This window comes from Thalassophryne amazonica, chromosome 5, assembly GCF_902500255.1.
Source record: "Thalassophryne amazonica chromosome 5, fThaAma1.1, whole genome shotgun sequence".
NCBI classification, from domain to species: Eukaryota; Metazoa; Chordata; class Actinopteri; order Batrachoidiformes; family Batrachoididae; genus Thalassophryne; species Thalassophryne amazonica.
In genome coordinates, this window is record NC_047107.1 from 48171169 (window position 1) to 48195209 (window position 24041).

Below are 24041 nucleotides of genomic sequence, written 5' to 3' on the forward strand. Positions count from 1 at the left end.
GAAGGACTGGAGCAGCGCGACTGCATCAAATTTTGCCAGAAACTGGGCGACAGCCAGGTGGAAACCATTCGGAAGATTCAGACGGCTTTCGGTGACGATCCTCTGGGCATCATACAGATTAAGGAGCGGTACAGCTGGTTTAAAGACGTCCGCACAACAGTGGAGAGCGAGCCACACTGCGGTCGGCCATAAACATGCTGAAATGACCAGATCATTTCCAAAGTGAACGCTGTGGTGATGCGGGACCGTCGTGTGAGTAACCGAGAAATTGCGGAAGAGGTGGACATCAGCACTTTTTTGGCACATTCCACTGTGAAAGAAGATTTGGCCATGAAAAGAGTAGCGGTGAAATTCGTGCCGAAGCTGATGGTGGAGCAAAAGCACCTCCGTGTTGAAGTCTCACAGGACATGCTGTGACATGCCCAGCTCTTCCACAATTTCTCGGATAGTCACACGACTGAAAGCCGTCTGAATCTTCCGAATGGTGGAAGAGGTGGGCATCATTTTTCGGGGTCCAGCATGTCCTGTGAGACTTCAACACAGAGTTGCTTTTGCGCCGCCGTTAGCAGCTTCGTGCCGAAGCCATCAGCATGAATTTTGCCGCCACTCTTTTCATGGCCAAATCTTCTGTCACAGTGGAATGTGCCAAAAAAGTGGACCGTCGTGTGACTATATATATATATATATATAGTCTATCTGATCATATCCACAGAAGCATTTAACTCCTTCTCAGTTGTGTTGTGTGTCTTGGTGGCTTTGCTCTCATTCTTCTATGTTTACCAAGTTTTTAAAAAGTACCTATATTCCAGACAGATTTATAACACATTTTTTTACAGCACTGAAAGGAAAACAAACGTCTCATCTCGTTCATCCCACTCTACTTCTGCGACTGGCTGCACTGTCGTCACAGCCTGTCATATGAGTGCAGTGCCCCTGCAGGAAACCTTCATTACTGCAGTCATAGTTCCAGATACTACAGCCAGCCTATCACAAGGTCATATGCAGTGCATCTGGAAAGGATTCACAGTGCTTCACATTTTGCTATGTTACAGCTTTATTACAAAATGGAGTAAATACATTTTCTCCTCAAACCTCTACTCACAAAACCCCATAATAACAACATGAAAGAGTTTGTTTTTCAAATTTTTGCAAATTTATTTAAAAAAAAAACTAAGAAATCACATGTACATAAGTATTCACACCCTTTGCTCAATACTTGATGCACCTTTAGCAGCAATTACAGCCTCAAGTCTTCTTGCATACGAGGTCTATGAGAAAAGAATCCCACCTTTTTATTTTATGCAGAAAATATATGGATTTGATTCATATGTTTTTACATCAGCCAAGCTTGAACCTTCGTGCGCATGCGTGAGTTTTTCCACGCCTATCGGTTGCATCATTCGCCTGTGGGCAGGCTTTGAGTGAGCACTGCTCCACCCCCTCGTCGTTGTTTCATTGCGAGGAAATGGTGGAATGATTTGGGCTTTTTTTCCATCAGAATTTTTTCAGAAACTGTTAGAGACAGGCAGCTGGAAACCATTCGAAAAATTTATCTGGCTTTCGGTGAAAATTTTACGGGCTTCACAGAGAATAAGGAGTGTTACTACAGCTTTAAGGACGGCCCACGATGGCGCACGGTGCGCCGCGCTCCAAGCCGCCATCGAGAGGCAGAAACCACCACATCATTTCTAAACGGATCACTGTGTGGAGCCGGGACCATCATGTGCAATTTCTCTGGTTATGACAAGAGCTGGACATCAGCCATTTTCCGGCAGATTTCACTTTTAACAAGAGATTTTGTCATGGAAAGCCGCGCGGAGGCTTCGCGCGTCACGACGGAGCCGCTGATGGATTGAGACAAAGGAACACCTCCGTTTCAGAGTGTTAAAGGACAAGTTGGGACAAGCCCAGCTCTCCACAATTTCTCTTATACTCACTCAACTGGTAAGCACTGAAAGCCGAGATAGACACGTTTCAGCATTTTATCCAGATATTCCACTGTTAAAAGAAATTTTTTTAATAAAAGATGTGTGGACGGATTGCAGCGTCGGCTCGCAGCCGCCGCGACGCTCCGCCACAGGAAAAACACCTCTGTTGGAAGCCTTAAGGACAAGTTGGAACATGCCCAGCTGTTAAACAATTTCTCATATACTCACTCCACTCAAAAGCCATCAAAAGCCGCCTGGATTTTACAAATGGTTATCAACACGGAGGTGTTTTTCCTGTGCCAACGCACCGCGCTGACTGCATCCCGACACGCGGACCCATCCGCACGTCTTTCATTAAAAAATCTCCTTTAACAGTGGAACATCCAGATAAAATGCTGAAACCGACTTCTTCTGAAACTTCTCTGTTCTCTCACGATGTCCTGGATCAATAGAGCCTGAAATGTGGAGGTTTTCAGCTTGAAACAGGCTGACGACGGCGCCTGGGAGCGCTGTGCGACGTCCCGCTCCGTGGGAAGTTCTTAAAGCGACAGTATCTCCTCAAAATCTCTCATCAGCCATTAAAATTTTCACCGAAAACCAGCTTAATTTTTTGAATCGTGTCCACTTCGATGTGCCTCACAGGTTTAGAAAAAATTTTGATCAAACAAAGCGCCAGTCTCTCAGCAACTTCTCAGACAAAGGAATTCCGACGAGGGGCTGGATGACTCCTCCCACAAGGAGTGCTCACAGGCGAATGACGTCACCGACAGGCGTGGAAAAACTCACGCATGCACACGAGGGTTCAAGCATGTCTGACGTAAAAACATATGAATGAAATCCATATAGTTTTTGAAAAAAATAAAAAAGACCTATACTTTATGGACAGACCTCGTATATATATATATATATATATATATATATATATATATACACACACACACGAGGTCTATTAGAAAAGTATCCGACCTTATTATTTTTTTCAAAAACCATATGGATTTGAATCACGTGTGATTACATCAGACATGCTTGAACCATCGTGGGCATGCGAGAGTTTTTTCATGCCTGTCGGTTACGTCATTCGCCTGTGGGCAGTCTTTGAGTGAGGAGTGGCCCACCCTCTCGTCGATTTTTTTCATTGTTTAGGAATGGCTCAGAGACTGCTGCTTTGTTTCATCAAAATTTTTTCAAAACTGTAAGGCACAACTGAGTGGACACCATTCGATAAATTCAGCTGGTTTTTGGTAAAAATTTTAATGGCTGATGAGAGATTTTGGTCTGGTAGTGTCGCCGTAAGGACGGCCCATGGTGCCTGACGGCGATCTGCGCTTCGAGGTGGCAGCGTCTCGCCGTTTCAAGTTGAAAACTTCCACATTTCAGGCTCTGTTGACCCAGTAAGTCTTCAGAGAACAGAGAACTTTCAGAAGAAGTCGGCATGAGGAGTTTATTCGGACATTCCATTGTTAACGGACATTTTGTAATGAAAGAACGTGCGGGCAGAGTCGCATGTTGGGCCGGACCCGACCGCGGGGGGTCGCGACAGGAAAAACACCTCCGTTGGAAACCTTAACGGGCAAGTTGGAACATGCCCAAGCTGTTCAACAATTTCTCAGTTACTCACTTGTTGAAAGCCATCAAAAGCCACCTGAATTTTACAAATGGTTTTCAACACGGAGGTGTTTTTCCTGTCGCGGCGCACACAGATTCGTCGAGTCGTCACGTAAATGACTCGGCGAATTTGTGCGCACGTCTTTCATTAAAAAATGTCCTTAAACAGTGGAATGTCTGCATAAAGTCCTCATGCCGGCCTCTTCTGAATCTTCTCTGTTCTCTCACGATGTCCTGGGTGAATTAAGCCTTAAATTAGGATGTTTTCAGGTCGAAACAGGCCGACGACGGCGCCTGGAAGCGCTGCAGGATGTCCCGCTCCGTGGGAAGTCCTTACACCGACAGAAACACCCCATAATCTCTCATCAGCCGTTAAACTTTTCACCGAAAACCAGCTTAATTTCTCGAATAGTGTCCATTCGGATATTCCTCACAGGTCCAGAAAAAATTTTGATAAAGCAACGCGCGCCGTCTCGAGCAGCGTGTGAAACAAAGGAATTCAGCCGAGAGGGTGGAACCACATCTCACTCAAGGCCTGCCCACAGGGAAATGACGTCACCGACACGCGTGAAAAAACTCACGCATGTGCACGAGGGTTCAAGCATGATTGGTGTAATCGCACGTCATTAAAATCCATATAGTTAAAAAAAAATAAAAGTGTCGGTTTTTATGTACTATACCTCGTATATTATATATATATATATATATATATATATATATATATATATATATATATATATATATATATATATAAAATTTTGCAAATTTAAAAAAAAAAAAAAAACAACTTTTTTTCATGTTGTCATTATGGGGTGTTTTGAGGAGAATTTTGATGAAAAAAAAATGGATTTCATCCATTTTAGAATAAGGCTGTAACATAGCAAAATGTGAAAATAGAGAAGCACTGTGAATACTTTGTGGATGCACTGTAAACAGACAAATATATTCACACTCTTGGTCACACCCAAGTTAATGTAGTTACCAATTCATCTAACTTGCATGTCTTCAGAAGTTGGAGGAAGGCAGAGCACCTGGAAGGAACCCACACAAACATGGGGGAAAAGGACAAGGTAGGAAGCAAACACAGCACCTTTATGTTGTAAGGCAACAATGCTCAACGCAAGCAACATATTGAGTTACTTGGAATTCCAAAGCCTAGTAAAAATATTAAATAAAAATAGCAGTGGAGCTGCATCTGATAATCAAGTCTCGACTGACCTGAGGCCTACTGCTCCAATAAATTTAACTGAAATCCATTCCTGTGTTTTCGCAGGAAGCTACCTTTTCCCAGACTGTTCTTTCTGTTCTTAGCCAAGTAGTTGAGCTGTTTTTTGTTCTGCCTGTTTGTGACTGCTATTGTAGCACAGCCTGTATTTGTTTGCCTGATTTGCCAAATTCATGTTCCTGCCCTCTGGCTTAATTTCTCACAAATGAGTAAAGATGGGTAAAAATGAAACCTGATTACAGAATACTTGGGGCCTGATTTACTAAAGGTTTGCATGTGTGAAAATATATGCAATACCATTGCACTCACAAATACAACTATATGCCGAGTTGTAGGAACAATGTGAGGACTGCATCTGTCAAATGCACAAAATAGTGCCAACTGTCCATTTAGCACTTGCATTCAATATACAATTTGGGGTTTGTCCACCTGAATGTGAAAAATTGTGATAGGAAACATGCAAATAGTTCAGGTTTGCACATGCAACACAATTCATCAAGGTGAAAAGAAACTTTAGTAAGTTCTGATAACATCTGGGCTGCACAGTGGCTTAGTGGTTAGCACTGTTGCCTCACAGCAAAAATGTCACGGGATCGATTCCCAGGTGGAGCCCTTCTGTATGAAGTTTACATGTTAGGTGAATTGGAAATGCTTATTAAACACGTAATCAATAGCTAAGGTTAATTACATGACATCTATATATTCAAATACGTTTGAATTATATGTTCGAATGGTGTTGAATTGTGTATTGTGTCTACCAAATTAAAGGCATGTTATGTTTATGGTTACATTTGCTTTTGCTCAAATATTTGTTTAGTTTCTTAGCAAGCTGTCATGAAGATATGTTACTTATATAATCATTTTCAAAAGTCTTGTAAATGTGATGTGTCCCTGTTTCAGTGAGGCCCTGAAGATATATTAAGAAATCCATATGCTGCAAACAGCATATGGAACAGGATGCCAGTTGTTAGAAGGTTGTGCAATTTTGAAATGTGCAAACATTTTTGTGGTATAACCGTGTGATCTGACTTGCTGACAGTTTTTCAGTTAGCAGTTGTTGCCCAAAATTTCTTATCAGAAGACTTCACAGTGCATGTGGACAGGACCATGCCATGAAATAGAGGGATCAAGACCACCCAGATGAAGGACAATGCCCAAGATTAGCAGAAAAGCGTTGTAGTAGCATAGGGTATAAATACAAAGTCAGCCCACTGTTCGGGGTTCCTCCTTGCTGTCAGCTTGCTGGAACACCAGATTGCTGGTTGGAAGCTTGCAGCTTCTGGGACCCTCAGAATGTCTGGGTATGCTTTTGCTTATCTCACTCATTCTGTAAAACTTGCATTCTGTCAAATTCTGACATTTAAATTGTGTTTAATAAATCTCTGAGTGGTGGTCTAGCCCTCAGAGTAATTGTGTTCAAATTTAAATAACTGGTCAAAACCTTTCTTCAGCTCAACGGACGCGCGGGATAAGAGAGACAGGGCAGAGCGAGGTCACTGGAGACCCCAGAATTATCCCAAGAGTATTCGCTCTTAGTGAATCACCCACAAAACTCTGTCCACCCCAATATGCAGAAGTATCGACTGCCCACACAATTTAATATTTGTTATCTGGGATCTTAGTGTATCAGGCCCTTGGTTTCTCAATAAAATGATTCAAAACAGATTCTTATTTTTCTGGGGGAAAAAAAAACCTCTGGAATGGTTTGGACTAAACTATACGTATACTGTACATGTGCGTAGTTACACCACATGTAGCTTTCACATTTGCATTATCAAAATAAATATGATTACTTCGATATTCCTAAAAATAAATATGTAAATAAAAATCCCTTAGTCATGACTAAATATATTAGATAGGTGAGATAATTTGGTCAGAAGCTGGATTTTGCCATTTCAGCACCTGTTTCAAGATGTGTGAATGTCTTACTGAGAAGACAAAAGAGCTTCAAAGAAATGATGGCATTTAAACGAGTGCAATCAGCAGTCACGCAGCAGAGTGATGTACAGCTTCTGATATGAGCGGCTGTGCAGAGGGAGCTGAGAGGAGCACACAGGGGCAGGTTAACTGAATGTGTAGGAAAGGAATTGAGCATTTTCTGCAAAGTTAAATCTTGTTGCACCTGATCTCAGCCCACAAGCATTCCAGCAGACTCATTAATCTTTGTAACATGTGCAAGCACACACACAAACACACATGCATATACTGCTGAGACAAACACTGATGCGCACACAAAATAGCACTGACAGAGAAATTAATAACATGAATTGCCACATGCAGACGCTGCTGACACCACTCACATAGCACCAAGTGTGAGTAATCCTTCCCACACATGCACAAAACTAACTACACGTGTCATTTTTATTCCCCTTCTGCAAATTGACATCTTCAAGCCTTTTACTGTAAATAATTACCTCCACAAGCACTTCATGTCATCACTGGGAGCAGCCGTTTGGTCTGTTTGTTTTTATCCAGGATTACACATGAAGCAACAAACAGTTTTTAATGAAATATGGTGGAAAGGGGCGGGCACAAGCCAAGAAAGAACCCATTATATTTTGGTGCAGATCCAGCTTCTAAGTTTGGCAGATTTTCAATACTGGCCTATTATCCTGATTCTATTTTGTTTACAAGATCAAAGCAATCAGGCTATAAGTTCAGATGACAATCAAAGAGCAGGATCAAGGATGAGCAGTTAGGATCAGAGATCATAATGAAGGATGAGCGGACAGGATCAAAGGTCACCAATAATGATTAATGGTCAGTCGTAATTGGGATGAAACATCAGTGTTCAGACATCACCATTGAGGATTACAGGTAGAGATCTGGATCAAAGGTCAATGATCAGGATCAAAGATTCATGTTCAGGTTCAGATGTCAGCAGACAAGGTCAAAGCAGTAATCCCACCTGTTGTATTTTTTTTTATTATTATTAATATTAATTAGGATGTAAAGTCAGAAAAATTATTTAAGTACTATAAGGATCTCTGGGCACAGTCAGGATTAAAGGTGAAATATCTATCCATTAGTGTATTTTGGTCCAAATCTAGATAATGAGCCAGATCTAGCAGGCCACAATTTTTGACAAAAGTGGTCCATGTGACAAAATATTGGAATTTGGTTTTGGGCTTAGTCTTCTTTAAAATATAGGGAACTGTGGGGTCTTGGCAGAGATATTTGCTCTACTAAGTATATTCCTGCTTTTTAACAGTTTTGCTTTCAGAGAGGACTGAGCAGATAATCAAAAAATTGTCAGGAACCTGGATCCAAAAAGGTTGGACACAATTGCGAGACCTACACAGAAACTTAGTGTGTAAAAATGGATTTACTGAAACTCTGGGCAAAGGTCGGTATATAGGTAGGCAAGCCAAAATCAGCAACGGTATCCGAAACATGAGACAGAGTCAAGGTCAAAAACAGGCAAAAGGTTCAGTATACGGCAAGGCAAAAACAAGATCAAGAACTATGAGTAAAAAGACTGGAACAGCAACACAACGAACAACAAACTGACAAAGACAGGAGCAAAAACAGAGGGTTTAAATAACAGGTGTGATTTGGACAATGAGACACAGGTTTGGGAGAACAACCAGGAAGAGGGCGTGGCAAACAACAGGGACAATACACACCCAGACCCAACCCCAAACACAAAACAAGAGGTGCAGTCAGAAAAACACAAAGCAGACAAAACCTGAACATAAAGAAAAATCCAAACATGAATACAATGAAAATACAAAAACCCACACATGAAATAACCACCACATGATAAAAATAGCTAAAGACGTAAACTGATCTTCTATTGCTTAGCTGCAGAAATACATACACAGCAGGCCTGCAATGATTTTTTTTTTTCATTTGTGTCAGTAGATTCTGCAAAGCAGTTTTATGACTAATTTTATTAAAATGGTTGCATTTGTTTTAAATAAGGTAAATATAGTCAGGGTGTCATGTTAAGCAACATCATTCATTCATTTCCTATATCTGCTTACTCCAATCTGGAGCCTATCCCAGCAGTCATAGGGTGTGAGGCGTGGCACAGCCTGGACAGGACACCAGTCTATTGTAGGGCCACATATAGACAGACAAACATGTTCACACTCACACACACAGAGTCACCAACTTATCTAAACTGGAAGTGGGACGAAGCCGGAGCACCATGAGTAAACCCACAGAAACACAGGGGAGAACATGGGAGCTCCACATAGAAAGGACCAGGTGGAAAGTAATCCCACAGAACCTTCTTGCTGTGAGACAACAGTGCTAACCACTAAACCACCTTGCTGCCTAAACATCATCAATGCCCCTTAATTCTGTAAGTGTTCATGCAAAGAAACACCCCTGGAATAAACTAAATAGTGCCAAAAGGTTTATTTTAGACTTCTGCAATACATTTCCAGACTTCCCCTTACTCTGGGAGACACGCCCACTGAGCCAGTCTGCACTCTGTGACACACGAACATGGTCTGTGACAGAGGGACACAGTTGACATAAACCAGATTCAAATCCTTTCCATTTAAAGCAACAGGTACAAATAATTTCTTGTGGAGATCTAATTTATTTATTTATTTATTAAAATGGTGACTAAGAGGTCATTTTTGGGTACAAACTTGATTATCTGCTCTTAAGACACCTGGTGGGCAGCGGTATATTAGCTTGAAAAAAGGTGAACAGTTTAAACTCAGTGGCCAAAAATTATATAATGCCACAGCAGCCAGGATGCAGACATGTGTATCTTGTGTATAGATGTACTTTGGCTTTGTCTTTACTCTAACTTGGCTCTTCAGAATTTTGGAGAGGAAGCATTACAAAATGGATTGTTGTGTCAGTCGTGACCTCCCACGTCTCTCGACAGATCATGCCTCATGGAGCGGTTCCAGAGGGAAGCCATTATCCATTACCAGCGTGGGAGAGGCATCACAGAGATGGCAGGTTAATGCTAATGGCTATGCCAGAAAAGGCCTGCTTGGAATTAATCTCACAGCATATTAAAAACAACACATTGATAGGAACGCAAATCAACAGCTAAAAACAACTGCTTTCAACTGAGAGTGGGTATACAATGTTAGTAGTGAGAATTCCACTGCTGAGAGCAAGAAGTATGTAAAACTCAAAATAAAATAAAATAATCCAAACATAGAACAAATAAAAAAAGATAAACTGAAATACACAGATACATTTGGACAGCGACACAATTTTTGTAATTTTGTATCTGCATAGCACCACAGTGGAGTTAAAATAATACAGTCTGTCATGGTTCATGTTCTGGTGTTAGTTGTCTATTCTATAAATTGTTGTCTCTTTTTGTGTTAGATTATCTGTAGTTGTTCTCCAGGTGATATTTATTTAGTTATTCTCCTCATGCTTTTATTTTGACTGTCCTGCTCCTAGAGCATGGCTTAACTTCCTGTGCATTCGGGTTCCAGGTTCACTTACCTGCTTATTCCAGATGAATTGGATTATGCCCTACTCTATTTAACCATAATGATTCTCTCACTCCAGCACCAGATTGTCTTATGTGCATTTCAGCTTTCTTGTGTTTATTCCCAGTGTTTTAATTTCCAGTAATTGACCTCACTTGCCTTCCTGTTTCTTCAGACTGTAGCATGTCATCTATTGGACTTCCTACCAAGAGTGGATAAATTTCAAAAATGCTGCCTTTGCATTTTCATGTGTACAACCAATACACAACTTTTGTGAACCGCTGTCATAGCCCCACCTCTCTAACCTCAGACTTAAGGGTAGTATCTCACTGGGATGTGACAGTGTGCGAACAACAGTTGCGAGGGAATTTGCTTGATTTCATGCAACATTTGCTGGGTGTCGCAATCCCCTCACTTGAGTTGCACATCTGAGATCACATATCACAAAAATTTTGAACTGTCCAAAGTTTGCGAGGCAACAAGGGTCCTCCCAATGTGCTCCCAGAGCCGTTGCTGGTGTTGTGCGACACTCTGAATGTACTCGCTGGGTCTCCTAACATGCAAGATTCATGAGAGAACTGCGAGAGGGGTAGACAATGTGCATAAGCTGCCCTGGGAGCAGACCAAAATATCAGCGATGACTGGAGAGGAACAGCCGCTTCTTGAAGTGGCTGAGCCGCTGCCATTGCATGCAGTTGCAGCATGCTTATAGGCTCCTGTCCACGCTTTCTAGACTTATGCATTTAATGTGTTTTTTTATTGAGGAGCACAATGGAAGTTGAATTTAAACAATGGTGGGCACAGTTCCGCTAACTATGGAAGGTAATGTTTTCATTATCGGATTAGCTTTCAGTTAACTTTGGAAGCCATCATCGGAGCGGTTACCTTGCGCTAAGTTTTGGTCTGATAATTTTTAGACCGCTAACATTTTTGCAGACATAGCTTTTTATAGTAGTTAGTTCTATCCTCTATAAACAGAGAAGAGCTGGTTCCAGAATAAACTGCTCTATCCTCTGCAGGCAAAGGAGAACTGGTCATAGAAAAGAGAAAATCTCATTTCTTTTGACCCCATACTAATACGCTGGCAATAGCACCCAAGTCATCCAGAAGCATAGAGTTTTAACTTATGGTTACAATTTTAACCAAACTAATTTCGAACAAGTTATTTAAATTAACGTCACGTCTGAAGTTTTATAAAGTGAAAATATCAGATATATGTTTTAGTTTTAAAGTAATGCACTAATTTTGAAGGTTTTAGTGTGGACATGGTGTGTGCCCAGTGCATTATGGGTAAATGTTCACGACAGGAGAAATGCATTTGAGACACTCTGATCAGGCTCCACATGGACAACAGCATTAAAGTCTTTGTATATTGTGCCTAAAACTCTTGTGAATATATTCTCTGGGTTTATAGATGTTGTTATTGTGTTTGCTTTATGTAAAAATGCCAGAAGAAGCCCAGGTTGCTTTTCAAAAAGCCGAAATTGTGATTCAGGCCGTGTGATATAACTGGCGTCAAAATGCATAGAACACCGCCTTCTATTGCAACCGGTTAAATCACGGTGTTGTAGAGAATGAATCTTCGACTGGACTGGGTTGCTTGACGCGAGGACGTTTCGCTTCAAATCGCAGAAGCTTCCTCAGCTAAAATTCTTGCTCTGGTAGTCTGAGTTCTGTCTTGACTCTTGTAGAGAAGAATAACAGAAGCCACAAAAGCTGGAGTTTTAAAACCTAACCAGACCACTCCTACCGAGAGGCCGACTGCTATTGGCTAGTGACTAAACAATTGCTCTAATTAGCACCTATTGTGCTCAACATTCTACTCACAACACTCCATAATGACAATGTGAAAAAAGTTTTTTTTTTATTAAAAATAAAAACTAAGAAAACACTTGTACATAGGTATTCACACCCTATGCTCAGTACTTTATTGATGCACCTTTGGCAGCAATTACAGCTTCAAGTCTTCTTGAATATGATGCCACAACGTTTGACACACCTATCTTTGGGAAGTTTTGTCCATTCCTCTTTACAGCACCTCTCAAGCTCCATCAGGTTGGATGGGGCGTGTCGGTGCACAGCCATTTTCAGATCTCTCCAGAGATGTTTAATCGGATTCAGGTCTGGGATCTGGCTGGGCCACTCAAGGACATTCACAGAGTAGTCGTGAAGCCACTCCTTTGATGTCTTGGCTGTGTCTCACCCCCACAGCATGATGCTGTCACCACCATGCTTCACTGTAAGGATGGTGAATTGTTTCCTCCAAACATGAAGCCTGACATTCACACCAAAGAGTTCAATCATTGTCTCATCAGATCAGTCTCATGGTCTGAGAGTCCTTCAGGTGCCTTTTGGCAAACTCCAGGTGGGCTGCCATGTGCTGTTTACTAAGGAGTGACTTCCATCTGGTCACTCTACCATACAGGCCTGATTGGTGGATTGCTGCATAGATGGTTGTCCTTCTGGAAGGTTCTCTTCTCTCCACAGAGGAATGCTGGAGCGCTGACAGAGTTACCATTGCATTCTTGGTCACCTCCCTGACTGAGGCCATTCTTGCTCATTTTAGACGGGCAGCCAGCTCTAGGAAGAGTCTGGTCCTGGTGGATCTGAACTTCTTCCATTTATGGATGATGGAGGCCAGTGCATCAGAAATGTTTCTGTACCCATCTCCAGATTTGTGCCTCGAGACAATCCTGCCTCGGAGGTCTACAGACAATTCCTTTGACTTCATGCTTGGTTTGTGCTCTGACATGCACTGTCAACTGTGGGACCTTATATGTACACAGGTGTGTGTCTTTCCAAATCATGTCCAGTCAACTGAATTTACCCCAGGTGGTCTCCAAATAAGCTGTAGAAACAATCTCAAGGATGATCAGTGGAAACAGGATGCACCTGAGCTCAACTTTGAGCTTCATAGCAAAGGCTGTGAATACTTGTGTACATCTGATTTATTAGTTTTTTATTTTTTATAAATTTGCAAAAATCTCCAAAGCAAAGAAACAAACAAACAAACAAAAACAAAAAAACAGAAAAACAAAAACAGTTTTTCACATTGTCATTATGGGGTATTGTGTGAAGAATTTTGAGGGGAAAAAAATTAATTTCATCCATTCCAGAATAAGGCTGTAACATTAAAAAAATGTGGAAAAAGTGAAGCGCTGTGAATCCTTTCTGGATGCACTGAAAACCTGTGAAATGTTTAGGATATTTAACATGAACAGACAACAACATTTAACTGTAAAAGGGAGACAAAACTGATTTGACAAAATACAACATTCAAAGTGACAAAGAAAAATCACTTTTAATAATGCAAATTTCTTTAGCTTTTTGTAAGAAAAAAATTAATGTAGAATAGCATTTGTGCTGACGACTGTGTGATTAAAGTTCACTTCATACTGCTTTCTGAGCGGCAATATCAAGTCATGAGTAATGTTTTTTGTAGATACCATCTTCATTGTGTGTATTCACTCTTTATCTGAGACTCTATTTATTATGCTTGTGTCTTTCTTTGTGTACATGTGCACAAATGTGTGCAGAAGACTGAAGTAAAAACAGGGAGCGATAAAAGAGTTGTTCAGCAGTAGTGACTGTTTTCTCCTATAAATGCAGTGGATTTCCTGCCTCTAAGGGTGAGCGCTTCACTCCTAACAATGACCATCTCATTACAAGAATTATGTACATAACTGACTAAAGTCTATGGATGATTGAATCAGCTGTTACACAACTGACCTGACGAGACAAACAAACCGATGGTAACTGAAATATCTGCTTTCTCATCTCAGTTGTTTTTTGCACAATTTTATCATTCACTCACTCATCTTCAACCACTTACTTCAATTAAGGATGCTGGGGGGGGGGGGGGGGGGGGGGGGCAGGCGGTTGGAGGCTATCCCAGCACTCATAGGGTGTGAGCAGTGTTGTATAGTAACAAAGTAAAAATACTTCACTACTGTACTTAAGTACATTCTGGGAGACTTTGTACTTTACTTGAGTTTTTTAATTCAGCTTACTTTCACGTTTACTTCACTACATTTCCGACCTTAATTGCATACTTCTACTCTGATACATTTTCTATGCGCCATGCCGTTACTCGTTACAAAAACAAAAAAACAAAAAAACACACACACACGAAAAAAGTTGTATTTTCACCTAGAGACACCACTGATTACTATAGTGACTGCAATGAAGTCAGGCCGATTTGTCATGAGGAATGTCTGGTAGGCTTTTTTGCAGTTGCGCACTTGGGGGTTGTTTGTCAGGAAAATGATCATTTCTCTACATTGATTACAGACCTGCAGCGGGTCTGTAATCAACTTTTCTGCAGCACGGCTTTGGTTTGAACCTTGAACCAATCGAAGCAGTGATTCACAGATCGAAGCAGTGCTTCGATCTACGATTCGTGGATTCATTGTTTTTTATTTTGCTTTATCCTAATTTTCCCCGCTAAAACCCTGAAGAGCATATGTCTGTGAGTAATATTTAATATTTTTATGTTAAACCAACCTGTTATGGTCTTCTGAAACAGTTGATAGATGTATTTTATAACTATGGCGTTTTCAATGTTAAAGTTAGCATTAAGCTGTTTGCATCAGCACGTTTGTATTGATTTGTTTTCTATATAATTAATGGCTCAGCGTTCGTTGTCGTGAAAGAGTCAAATTGTAATTTTTTTAATTTATTTTTATTCATATATTATAATAATAGCAACAACAATAATAGTCTACATAATAGACAATAATAGTCAATAATAATAGAATAATGTTACAATAACATTTTAGAGAAAGAGACAGAAAGAACCTAATAAAACAAAACACAACAGAAAAGATAAAACCGTGTAACAATGAAAATAAATAAATACTTATAGAAATAAACACCTGTTTTCTGTGAACACCTAGTCTCTCTCGTTTAGGTTTTGAAGACTTGTTTCTGAAGTGTTTTTGTGTGATGTGCACAATTTTCAGTATTTTGACTAATACTACCAGTCATTTACAAGCCTAGATAAACTTTGTAATATAAAAAAAATCACTCCATTTTTGATTATTAACATTTACTTGTACTTTTACTTTCAATACTTGAGTACATTTAGTTGTACATTACTTGTCATACTTAAGTACAATAAATACTAGATACTTTAAGACTTTTACGTGAGTAGCATTTCAATCAGTTACTTGAACTTCAACAAAGTCAGTTTTTTTAATGGGTATCTGTACTTTTACTTAACTGTGATTTTCCGGTACTTTATACAACACTGGGTGTGAAGTTTCCAATCCACCAAACCTGCATGTATTTGGATGTGGGAGGAAGCCGGAGCACCCGGAGGGAACCCATGAAAACACGGGGAGAACATGCAAACACCACACAGAAAGGTCACAGGTGAGAATCGATCCCATGAACTTCTTGCTGTGAGGCAACAGTGCTAACCCGTAAGCCACTGTCCTGCCATAAACAATTTTATGTAAAATAATATTTTAGTTTGCTTGCCAGCAGCAGTAAGAAGTTATAACTTACACAGAATTTTATTTTGTGCTTTTATGAGGGCATTGAATCTGTACAATAGAATTTATTTATATACGTAGGTACTGTATGTATTTATATAGTTGACACCACCAGAAGGAAAATATATCAATAAAGTGCAATGGGTCAAAACTTTAATAAGCATAAAGACCCTGTGTGGAAGCATGTTGTTGTTGTTGTTGTTGTTGTTTTTGTATCCATATATGGGTAGATGGAATTGAGATTGACGGCTGCCTATTCATGTATATTTAACATGAAACAATCTCAAGCTCATTTTTTTCATACTTCTTCATCTTCAACCGCTTATCTAGGGATCGGGTCGTGGGGGCAACAGCTCTAGCAGGGGACCCCAGACCTCTCTTTCTTGGGCCACACTGACCACCTGTGACTGGGGGATCCTGAGGCGTTCCCAGGCCAATGTGGAGATATAATCTCCCCACCTAGTCCTGGGTCTTCCCTGGGGTCTCCTCCCAGATGGACGTGCCTGGAACACCTCCCTAGGGAGGCCCCCAGGAGGCATCCTTACCAGATGCCCGAACCACCTCAGTTGGCTCCTTTCAACATGAAGGAGCAGCAGCTCTACTCTGAGCTCCCTATGGATGACCGAGCTTCTCACCCTATCTCTAAGGGAGACACCAGCCCCCCTCATAAGGAAGCCCATTTCGGCCACTTGTACCCGAGATCTAGTTCTTTCCGTCATGTCCCAACCCTCATGGACACAGGTGAGAGTAGAAATGAAGACTGACCAGTAGATCGAAAGCTTCACCTTTTGGCTCAGCTCCCTTTTCATTACAACAGTACGGCAGAGCGAATGCAACATCACCTCTGCTGCGCCAATTCTCCAGCAAATTGCATGCTCCATTGTCCCCTCACTAGTGAACAAGACCCCGAGGTACTTGAACTCCTTCACTTGGGGCAAGACCACATTCCCTACCCGAAGTAGGCAATCCATCAATTTCCTGTTGAGAACCATGGCCTCAGATTTAAAGGTGCTGAGCCTCATCCCAGCCACTTCACATTCGGCTGCAAACCGATCCAGTGAGTGTTGGAGGTCACAGGCTGATGAAGCCAACAGGACCACATCATCTGCAAAAAGCAGTGATGAGACCCTGAGCCCACCAAACTGGAAACCCTCCTCCCCTGACTACGCCTCGATATCCTGTCCATGAATATCACAAACAGGATTGGTGACAAGGCGCAGCCCTGACGGAGTCCAACCCCCACCGGAAATAAGTCCGACTTACTGCCGAGCACCCGAACACAGATCTTGCTTTGTGAGATTGGATGACCCTGAGAAGAGATTGCTTCACTTCATACTTTTTTCAATTCACTGCTGATCCAAACAGTGTGCTGACCATGACGTGAGTTGTACCACCTTGCTCTGGCTCAATATGAAGCAGTGTCACAGAGCAACAGCAGCAGAGAAGAAATTAGCCTTATATTTTTCCAGTGAAGAGACACGGTGACATGACTGATTCAGACTGTGGGCAGCACAGGGTTTGTATCAGGGCAGTCAGTTTCAAGAGTTTATTCATTCATTTTCTGTTGTGTATCCTGATTAGGGTCGTGGTGGCAAAAGAAAAAGCAGCTCAACCCACACTTCCCTATCCTCTGCCAAGTCCTGCAATTCGTCCTGGAGGATCCTGAGGTGTTCCCAAGCGAGCTGGGAAATATAATCCCTCCAGCATGTCCAGAGTCTTTCCTGGGGACTCCTCCCAGTTGGATGGGTCTGAAAGATTTACCTAGGGAGACAACTGGGGGCATCCTCACCAGAAGCACAGACCATCTCAACTGGCTCCTTCTGATGCGAAGAAACAGCAGCTGAGTCCCTCCCAGATAGATGAGCTTCTCACCCTGTCAAGGAGTGTAAGCCCAGATACCCGATGGAGGAATCTCATTTCTGCCGCTTGTATCCACGTCCTTATTCTTTCAGTCATTACCCAAAGTTCCTGACCATAGGGAACGATAGGTGTTATGATTTATTGTGGAAAAATAACCCAAAACTTCAGGCAGTCACAACAAGAGGAAATCAGATGCAATCACAAGTGATTTATTTAACAAACGTGCAAAACAGTCCAACAGTCCAAGGGAAGATGACAAAGGGAAAATGAGTAAAGCCAAAAACACAAGACTGTGGACTCAAAAGCAAAAGCCACTAAGGAGATGGTGGCAGGAATGCACAAAACACAGAACTCAAAACAGCGACTAATCTGGAGATGACAAAAGGTGCTCAAAGTACTTTCAACCATGGACCACACAGGAGAAAACCAACGAGAAGGAACCAGCAAAATACACAAGGGCAAACACAGGCTTAAATACACAAAGGAACTAATGAACAAACAAATGACAGGTCTGGGAAATTATAAACAGACCACAGCTGGGGAGAGACACAGGAAGAAAGTTTACAAAATATACAAGCAAACCAAGATCACCACAATAAAACAGGAAGAACTAACTACAATAAATATAGACATACAACCATGATAACACCAGACTACAACAACTTGGACACTACACTGGAGGACAACCAACAAACACCAAAGACAAACAATGACAAAGACAGCACACAGTCCCACAGAGACTCCAGACAACATCAACACCAGGAAACAAGGGGCAGCTAGGGGACCAGGACTGATAAAGAAAAACCCACAGGGACTCAAAACAGCACCGGGAACAGTCACAAGGGAGTGGCAGAGGATAAGGACAAACAGACAGGGATCAAACAAACACAGACATCAACATTAGGGCACAGACAATAATGCCATGACCACAGACACAACACACAAAAGACAGGTCACAACGGGATGACGAACAATCCACAGACACATACAGGAGATTGGACACTGAAAACACAAACACAGAACACAAACATAGACACAGGATGTACCACAACAGGTAGGAGCATAAATTGACTGGTAAATTGAGAGTCTCGCCTTCTGGCTCAGCTCCTTCTTCACCGAGATGGACCTGTACAGTGTCCATAACAAAACAAACTTGGTATGTTAGTTCGGTGTATTCACCCCAAGAAACCTGTTGGCTCTGGGGGTCACAGGCAAAGTTCACTGGAGGGTATTTTGTACAAATCTTGCAAGCACAATAACTTCTTTCCTAATTACCTGATTGTCTACATCTTGGCATGTGTGTCATTGGTGACCCCAAGAAGCCTACTGATTTGAAGTCAAAAGTTCAAAAGTCAAACTCACTGAACTGTTCTTTGTAAAGCCCTTCTGCAGAAAAGTGTCACTTGTCAATGGTAAGCTTAGCAACATTTGCCCAGGACACTATGGATTAGTACACTCTATGTGCTTGTCGATTTGCAACACACAAACTCATGGTATATTACAATCTAGGAGTGTGAAGATACACTCAGCTCAGGAGACCAGATGATACACATGATATACATGTTAGGTTAACGAGAACAAGGCAAGCTGATATTTGAACAGTTTGAATGGAAATATGGCCTTTTTATTTATTATTACAAAATGAAAAACAATGCATGTGCATTTAGAAATGTTTTAACTAATCACTGTGTAATTAATTGCAGCTCTGCTGCAGCTAATGGGATCCAAATAAATAAATAAATAGGTTGACCCCAGCGGTGGGGAAGCACCACACGGAGCTGAAACCTTTATTGACCAACAACCAGACGTTATGCAGTACATTTACTGCTATCAACACTGACCACACTGACTCAGAATCACCTGTCTCTTTTTCTGTTCTCCTTTCACAGTCCCTGATGAATTCAGTGTCAATCATAAATCTCTGTTGCCCTCCCTTTCTCTCCTTCACTCACTCACTCTCTCTCTCTCTCTCTCTCGCTCTCTTTCTCTCCATCTCCTTCACTCCCTCTCTCATCCACTCACTTGATCCATGCGGGGTCCTCCTATAACTATTGACAAATGGACCAGTTTCTGTGAAATGTAAGTCACAGATTTGTCACTAGCTGCATTAGAAAATGCACTGCAGTGACCCTACGGTCAGATTAGCTACATGCAAAAGTGACAACCTGCCATTCATTTTCAATCATAGAATTTTGCAGCGACAAGAGACAATGTCACTGTGCCACCAGTATGCACAACACACACGTGTGCATGGGCGTATTAACTTAAACTAGCATGTTGCCCGTGTGGATCCACAGGCTCTATAGTGGCTAGTGTTTATAAAATAGGTAGCTGACATTTTTCAAGGGTGGTAATAAATTAAGCAAAGCTTGTATAATGAGTTGGAATGGTTTAGTGGCTCCACTAACGCGTAGCCAGTAAAACTCAATTTGCGACTGGAAAATCCAGCATGAACGTCCGCAAATCATCAGACACAACAGGGTTATTCCCTAATTAACCACAATAACAACATTTAAAACACAAAACCCCAAACTCCCATGGTGCATTGCAGCACAATGTCCATTGTTTACTGATTAGCTAAAATTGCTAATTTCTCCAAAAAATTTGTCCTATCAAATTTCAGTTTTCGCAGCAATCACCCTTGACCCAAAACACATACGTATACCAAACAGCAAATCAAACAGCTCTCCCTGGTTTATGCGTGATCGAAGCCATACACACGCACACACACACACAGAGGCCACTTGCCATTATAATATAGATAAACCCTCAGTGTCAGATACTGTGGCCTTCAGTTTGCTTTGAAGAAGACCTGCGTGTGGCTGCAGCACGTTGAAACATAAACCACGCTGCATCTCTCTCTCTCTCTCTCTCTCTCTCTCTCTCTGATGTCACAGCTTGGTATAAGCCATAAATCACTTCCATATAGCTGCAGCGTTGTCCTATTAGAGCAAGGAGAAAAACCTAATTATGCTTGATCAAGAAGAACACTCTGCAGAGACAGACTGGAGAGGAGGAGAGGCAATAAAAGGAAGGACAGAGTTAGACAGAGAGAAAGAAAGACTACAAAACCAATGTAGGGGAGGCAGTAAAAAGAAAGGACTGCATCTTAACAGAGCAGAAAACACTCCTTCCTCCTTTTTGTTTCTGTTCACCACGAACGCAGCTGTGGTCTGATGCAACATTTTTATAAATCACTGCTTTGTGTCTCCCACAGTGTGCGTGTGCCCTGTGAGGCCCGTGTCTGCATTAATCTCTTAACCTCTGTCTGTCCCAGCTTGCAGACACTTTCAAAATTGATTCTCCTGGCAGGGAGAAATGGTAAGCAACAGCCACAGAGGGAAGCTTTTACACTACCTGCTTCTCTTCAAGGTAATGAAATACTGTACATGTAACTTTGTATACTACATTAAGTATTTGTATTTTTCAAATTGTAGATTAAAACAGAATGAAGCAAAGTCAGCAACCCCTCTGCTTGCTTTTTCTGCAGCCTTTTGTTTTGATGTTTCCTACTTTAATCAGTTTCACATGAGAAAGTGAGCTGTATCTCTGCACTTGCAACTGACTGGTTTGTACACTGAGATACGTCAGATATCAGTGTATTGTCAATTTCTGCATTTTACTCTAAATCTATAGAAGAAATTGTAGGGGGGGTGGTGTTGTGAAAGTGTAGGAACACGGACCCACAACAGGGGGCGTAAATGAACGGGCAATGGATAAGCCAAACAGTAACAATTTAATGTTGTAAATTGTGCACAACAGAATACAGACAACAACCAGTTTGGAACTACAGTCAATTACACGTTGGGTGACGTGTGGGCAGGCTTGAGGATAGGAGACGCCCGTCCAGAACCGAGTCGGATCCCACACGGCCCTCACCGCCAACGGATCTGAAGAACACCGGAGCCGCCAAGTCCTGGGTCCCCAGGTGGTCACCGTCTCCAGTTGTCAGACCTGGTACTGCTGGCAGAGAACAGAAACAGCACAGGTGAGTGTGAGTTCGCACACTCAGTAATCCCACAGTCTGTGTTCTTTTGGGAAGGAGCACCTCCACCTCCAGTCACACACTCGTGCAGCTCCTGTCTAACTATTTATCTGGTTGGGGTGTAAAGCGAAGCCGTCGCTGATCACACCAAACACCAATCCCTCAGATAAGGCACACCACAGGAAAACGGCTGCAAAGAAGTTCAGACTCTAAGTCAGAGTTAAGTGTAGCAGAGAAATTACCTCCAAGGTAGCTGCTTTCTCGGCGAGGAGGTGGAGTTGCAGTCCGGCCTTTATGGTGATGGTGATGAGTTGAATGAATGACAGCTGGTGCCGATGATGAGTGACAGCTGTCACTCCCAGTGGCTCCGACGCCCTCTCGTACTTGAAGCCCGCACTCCAAGCAGGGCGCCATCTGGTGGTGGTGGGCCAGCAGTACCTCCCCTTCAGCGGCCCACACAACAGGTGGGACATTAAATGAAAATGTATCATAAAGCAACAGGTAGAAACTCTCAGCAATATTGTTATGTGTCGACACGGGTTGAGGAGCGGACCTGCGTCTGACGGAACCCAGCGCTAAAATAACCAGAAAGCGGTTCCAATAACAAAACAATTTATTTCTTCCACCCTTTGGTGCATAACAACGTGTACAAACTAAAACAGCATCAGTCTGGTGGAGTGAAGGCTGGCACGCTCTCCAGCGCCTAAAAAGATCGAGGCCCGGCGCTTCTGGACCCACGTTTACCACCAAACACCCCCCAGGTGGACACGACAAACCGACTCTCTGCGAAGGATAGAAAAGGTGAGGTAACTCAGCAGCTACAACCAATATTCTTCAAAAGGCACACACTATCAGCAACACATTCAGGTCTGTATTTAAGCTTTATGTAAATGAGCAGCTTCTCACAACAGGTGGAAGATCACCAGTCCGCACGCCACGGCAGTGAGAAGCGAGCTGCACAATTCTCATCACAATTCAAATATACTGCGTAACAAAATACCAAGTTACTATCAACAATTAGTCAAACAATTAATCACCTCTGATGTGTGCTGACAGCATGTGTCCCTCACCCTTCTTCCTTCACAGGCACGATGTGTCAAACCCAGGCGCGGTCCTCAGCGTCTCACAAACGAACATCACAAGGTCGAGTTCCTGGCAATTCTGCTTGAATCACACATGGCTTAAATGCAGAACGCCATCTCATTATCTGCTTCAGCTGAAAGTCTTTAAGGTTGCACGTGAGCACCATCCACAGGTGCTGCACATAACACTGATGAGGGTGAAGGACTCTTCTGCCAGCACCTTCTCCACAGACAATAAATCATTTTGCATACCACCTGGAGAGCAAAGAAAAGAAAAGAACACCAACATATCCAGCCACACCCCCCCCCAACACACAACAAATATAATCTTGTTGATGTTGGTTAAAGCCCTGTGTCCATACAGCTATTTTGCTGAGTGGCAGTGCCTTTTTTCATTTGCTCTAAATGAGGTGGCATGCAGCAGCCTCCAGTAAAGCATCACGCCCAGCGTCTTTTATTCACAGCGCTACATTGTTTTAGTGTGACTGCTCCAAGCACTAAGCTGGAAATCCCTCATCTTTTTTAGAAAGTGCGGCAACCAATCAAAGCTTGTCACTCTGTGAGGTTGAAGGGTATCAACAATCAGCTGATATGCCACACAAAATTTATCACAATGAAGACAAAAAAAAAAAAAAACCTCGTCTGTGATATCAGATTGGACATACACTGCTGAGAGTGAGTGCTTTTTAATCATCGTATGATTATTAGCTAGTCAGTAACTGTTTGTTATGACAGAAACAGCCCACATGGAGCACCCCCCCCCCCCCCCCCTTAAGGAAGTGCCGGGATGAAGCATTCCTTTGTACCCACTCAGTACTTTTGTGCCAGGAATTTAAACATGGGGCTTAATTCAGTAATTCATCAGGGCTTTCAATAGAAGGTTCACTGTAAAACATTTAAAGATTGTTTAACTTGGAATGAAAGTTTACCAAAAAAAATACCTTTGTTTCAACTCAGAAATGAAAGCTAAAATAGTCTTTTTTGTTTACTACATAGTTTCTATATTTTACTTGGAATTCTGACATGTAACCAACCTACTTGTAGTGCACAGCTACTTGATTTAGTCTATGATTAAACAATGATTTTAAAAAGACAGTGTCCTAAACTTTTATGGCAAGGCAAGGCAAGGTAAAAAATAAAAATTCTTTACCTGCCATACCTCTAGTCCTACCTTTTTTCAACCGATAACTTCGACCAACATTGTGTTTTAGAGGTTAGCACTGTTGCCTCACAGAGAGAAAGTCCCAGGGAAAAATGATGCATAGTTCCCCTTTAATAAACACCCCAACCAAGGTCATCCTTTTAGTTGGCTTGAACTCGAAGATAGGGGTGTCGTCAAGCTTTTTTCATCAGACAACTGAGGCACCCCTGCTCCACTTCTTTATCCATCTCTGGGTTCGTTGTGACGTAGCCAGAGTCAGCGCTGCCACTGCTGTCAGCATGG

The 24041-nt window shown here is 42.0% G+C and overlaps 1 protein-coding gene across 2 annotated transcripts in view; it reads right to left on the reverse strand.

The window, feature by feature from the left end:
* The window catches only part of sv2ca (synaptic vesicle glycoprotein 2Ca), a 120819-nt gene that overhangs the window by 17613 nt on the left and 79165 nt on the right, over positions 1-24041 (reverse strand). The window lies entirely within an intron of this gene.